This window comes from Oncorhynchus mykiss, chromosome 21, assembly GCF_057628025.1.
Source record: "Oncorhynchus mykiss isolate SJ-2025 chromosome 21, ASM5762802v1, whole genome shotgun sequence".
In the NCBI taxonomy this organism is placed as follows: Eukaryota; Metazoa; Chordata; class Actinopteri; order Salmoniformes; family Salmonidae; genus Oncorhynchus; species Oncorhynchus mykiss.
In genome coordinates this window covers 55,370,001-55,375,000 of record NC_143042.1, presented here as the reverse complement: position 1 = coordinate 55,375,000, position 5,000 = coordinate 55,370,001, and the positions used below count along the sequence as shown (strand labels likewise).

General features: G+C 44.1%; 2 protein-coding genes across 3 annotated transcripts in view; one reads left to right on the top strand and one right to left on the bottom strand.

The window, feature by feature from the left end:
- The window catches only part of LOC149973524 (uncharacterized), a 272,367-nt gene that overhangs the window by 189,939 nt on the left and 77,428 nt on the right, over nucleotides 1–5,000 (top strand). The gene's annotated exons all lie outside the window — the stretch shown is intronic.
- The window catches only part of LOC110512281 (cytochrome P450 26B1), a 67,080-nt gene that overhangs the window by 11,087 nt on the left and 50,993 nt on the right, over nucleotides 1–5,000 (bottom strand). The window lies entirely within an intron of this gene.

The window sequence follows — 5,000 nt, the reverse complement described above, 5'->3', positions numbered from 1 at the left end:
GGGAGGAAGGGGAGGGGGGGGAGGATAGGAGGGGGAGGAGGGGATAGGGGAGAGGGGGGAGAGGGGAGGAGAGGAGGGAGGGGAGGAGGAGGAGGAGGGGGGAGAGGGGAGGGGGAGGAGGAAGGGAGGAGGGGGGGGAGGAGGAGGGAGGGGAGGGAGGAGGAGGAGGGGGAGAGGGGAGGGGAGGAGGAGGGAGGATAGGAGGGGGAGAGGGGGGAGAGGGGAGGGGGAGGAGGAAGGGGAGTGTTATTTTTATTTTTATTAGGATCCCCATTAACTAATGCCGTGACGTTAGCTAATCTTCCTGGGGTACAACACCAACTAACAAGACTTTACAAACTAAGACTTCACAAACATCCAACAAGTAGACAATACTGACAATTAAAATACCTGACAAATACCTGACAGAAAACACATTTAACATTCCGTTGATACTTTCTATTTCCTGTCCACTCATATGATATGATGTTATGATCATGATGTTCTAGAGACAATATCTCTCTCTTCATCACTCAATACATAGGTTTACCTCCACTGTATTAACATCCTACCATACCTTTGTCTGTACATTATACCTTGATGCTATTTTATCGCCCCCAGAAACCTACTTTTACTCCCTGTTCCAGACGTTCTAGACGACCAATTCTTATTGCTTTTAGCCGCACCCTTATTCTACTCCTCCTATGTTCCTCTGGCGATGTAGAGGTGAATCCAGGCCCTGAAGTGCCTAGCTCCACTCCTATTCCCCAGGCGCTCTCTTTTGACGACTTCTGTAACCGTAATAGCCTTGGTTTCATGCATGTTAACATTAGAAGCCTCCTCCCTAAGTTTGTTCTATTCACTGCTTTAGCACACTCTGCCAACCCGGATGTTCTAGCTGTGTCTGAATCCTGGCTTAGGAAGACCACCAAAAATTCAGAAATTTTAATTCCAAACAACAACATTTTCAGACAAGATAGAACTGCCAAAGGGGGTGGTGTTGCAATCTACTGCAAAGATAGCCTGCAGAGTTCTGTCCTACTATCCAGGTCTGTACCCAAACAATTTGAACTTCTACTTTTAAAAATCCACCTCTCTAAAAACAAGTCTCTCACCGTTGCCGCCTGCTATAGACCACCCTCTGCCCCCAGCTGTGCTCTGGACACCATATGTGAACTGATTGCCCCCCATCTATCTTCAGAGCTCGTGCTGCTAGGCGACCTAAACTGGAACATGCTTAACACCCCAGCCATCCTACAATCTAAACTTGATGCCCTCAATCTCACACAAATTATCAATGAACCTACCAGGTACCTCCCCAAAGCCTTAAACACGGGCACCCTCATAGATATCATCCTAACCAACTTGCCCTCTAAATACACCTCTGCTGTCTTCAACCAAGATCTCAGCGATCACTTGCCTCATTGCCTGCATCCGTAATGGGTCAGCGGTCAAACGACCTCCACTCATCACTGTAAAACGCTCCCTGAAACACTTCAGCGAGCAGGCCTTTCTAATCGACCTGGCCGGGGTATCCTGGAAGGATATTGATCTCATCCCGTCAGTAGAGGATGCCTGGATATTTTTTTTAAATGCCTTCCTAACCATCTTAAATAAACATGCCCCATTCAAGAAATTTAGAACCAGGAACAGATATAGCCCTTGGTTCTCCCCAGACCTGACTGCCCTTAACCAACACAAAAACATCCTATGGCGTTCTGCATTAGCATCGAACAGCCCCCGTGATATGCAGCTGTTCAGGGAAGCTAGAAACCATTATACACAGGCAGTTAGAAAAGCCAAGGCTAGCTTTTTCAAGCAGAAATTTGCTTCCTGCAACATTAACTCAAAAAAGTTCTGGGACACTGTAAAGTCCACGGAGAATAAGAACACCTCCTCCCAGCTGCCCACTGCACTGAAGATAGGAAACACTGTCACCACTGATAAATCCACCATAATGAGAATTTCAATAAGCATTTTTCTACAGCTGGCCCCTATTAATAGCCTGTTCAACCTCTCTTTCGTGTCGTCTGAGATTCCCAAAGAGTGCGGACCTCTGGCAGTCTCTATGGGGGTGCCACAGGGTTCAATTCTTAGACCGACTCTCTTCTCTGTATACATCAATGAGGTCGCTCTTGCTGCTGGTGAGTCTCTGATCCACCTCTACACAGACGACACCATTCTGTATACTTCCGGCCCTTCTTTGGACACTGTGTTAACAACCCTCCAGGCAAGCTTCAATGCCATACAACTCTCCTTCCGTGGCCTCCAATTGCTCTTAAATACAAGTAAAACTAAATGTATGCTCTTCAACCGATCGCTACCTGCACCTACCCCCCTGTCCAACATCACTACTCTGGACGGCTCTGACTTAGAATACGTGGACAACTACAAATACTTAGGTGTCTGGTTAGACTGTAAACTCTCCTTCCAGACCCATATCAAACATCTCCAATCCAAAGTTAAATCTAGAATTGGCTTCCTATTTCGCAACAAAGCATCCTTCACTCATGCTGCCAAACATACCCTTGTAAAACTGACTATCCTACCAATCCTCGACTTTGGCGATGTCATTTACAAAATAGCCTCCAATACCCTACTCAACAAATTGGATGCAGTCTATCACAGTGCAATCCGTTTTGTCACCAAAGCCCCATATACTACCCACCATTGCGACCTGTACGCTCTCGTTGGCTGGCCCTCGCTTCATACTCGTCGCCAAACCCACTGGCTCCATGTCATCTACAAGACCCTGCTAGGTAAAGTCCCCCCTTATCTCAGCTCGCTGGTCACCATAGCATCTCCCACCTGTAGCAGACGCTCCAGCAGGTATATCTCTCTAGTCACCCCCAAAACCAATTATTTCTTTGGCCGCCTCTCCTTCCAGTTCTCTGCTGCCAATGACTGGAACGAACTACAAAAATCTCTGAAACTGGAAACACTTATCTCCCTCACTAGCTTTAAGCACCAACTGTCAGAGCAGCTCACAGATTACTGCACCTGTACATAGCCCACCTATAATTTAGCCCAAACAACAACCTCTTTCCCAACTGTATTTAATTTATTTATTTATTTTGCTCCTTTGCACCCCATTATTTGTATTTCTACTTTGCACATTCTTCCATTGCAAAACTACCATTCCAGTGTTTTACTTGCTATATTGTATTTACTTTGCCACCATGGCCTTTTTTTTGCCTTTACCTCCCTTCTCACCTCATTTGCTCACATCGTATAAAGACTTGTTTCTACTGTATTATTGACTGTATGTTTGTTTTACTCCATGTGTAACTCTGTGTCGTTGTATCTGTCGAACTGCTTTGCTTTATCTTGGCCAGGTCGCAGTTGTACCTGGTTAAATAAAGGTAAAATAAATAAATAAATATGGTCTATCTCATTAGATGTTCTGTCTATTTCCTGTCCAGTCATATGGTTTGTTTTGAGCAATGAAAAATTAATCTGGCAGCCCTGTTTTGAGCAATGAAAAGTTAATCTGGCAGCCCTGTTTTGAGAAATGAAAAGTTAATCTGGCAGCCCTGTTTTGAGCAATGAAAAATTAATCTGGCAGCCCTGTTTTTAGCAATGAAAAGTTAATCTGGCAGCCCTGTTTTGAGCAAGGAAAAGTTAATATGGCAGCCCTGTTTTGAGCAAGGAAAAGTGAATCTGGTAGCCCGGTTTTGAGACATTTGGATTTTTAAATGTATTTATTTGCTGCAGATGACCATACAACTGGACAGTACTCTAAGTGTTATAGGACCAGGGATTGATCATACAACTGGACAGTACTCTAAGTGTTATAGGACCAGGGATTGACCATATAACTGGACAGTACTCTAAGTGTGATAGGACCAGGGATTGACCATATAACTGGACAGTACTCTAAGTGTGATTAGGACCAGGGATTGACCATATAACCAGACAGTACTCTAAGTGTGATATGACCCGGGATTGACAATATAACTGGACAGTACTATAAGTGTGATAGGTCCAGGGATTGATCATACATCTGGACAGTACTCTAAGTGTGATAGGACCAGGGATTGACCATATAACTGGACAGCAAACTAACATTTAGTTTTAGAAATGTTCAACGCCAATTTGTTCATATCGACCCACTCAGACACCATTCGTAGTTCACTGCTCAGTACATCTGTTAGCTCATTACAGTCTGATGCTGCGCTGTACATTGTAGGGTCATCAGCACACATGACATTGTAGAGTCATCAGCACACATGACATTGTAGAGTCATCAGCACACATGACCCCTCTTGCTTTTTTCACTACTGAAGGTAAATCATTAGTAAAGATTGAGAAGTGGTCCTAGGCAACTTCCTTGAGGAACACCACAATGTATATCTTTACTGTTTGAAAAGCTACCATTTTAAAGAACACTTTTTGCCTTCGTCTAGGATAGACAGCTTTCCATCCAGGATAGAGCTGCAGACTTAAAACCAATAACATTCATTGTTTTACCTAGTAACAGTTCACGATCAACTACATCAAAAGCAGCATTGAAATCCAACAACACTGCACCAACTAACTTCCTGCCATCCGTACTCTTTAACCAATCATCTGTCATTTGCGTTAAGGCCGTACTCGTAGAATGCCCTTCTTTGTATGCTGGAAAACCAGTTATCAGACCATTACATGAGAACAAATCCTTGATTTGTACAGATACAATTCTTTACAATAATTTAATACACAGGCAGCAAGCTTACAGGATGACTATTAGGGCCAGGAAATGCAGATTTTTTTTTTTATCTTTAGGTAGTGGAATAACCTTTGACTCTTTCAGACTTCTGGGCACACTCCATTACATCAAGCACTTTCTACCTCTTCCCTTTCTACCTCTTCCCTTTCTACCTCTTCCCTTTCTGTCTCTTCCCTTTCTACCTCTTCCCTTCTACCTCTTCCCTTTCTGTCTCTTCCCTTTCTGTCTCTTCCCTTTCTGTCTCTTCCCTTTCTGTCTCTTCCCTTTCTGTCTCTTCCCTTTCTACCTCTTCCCTTTCTACCTCTTCCCTTTC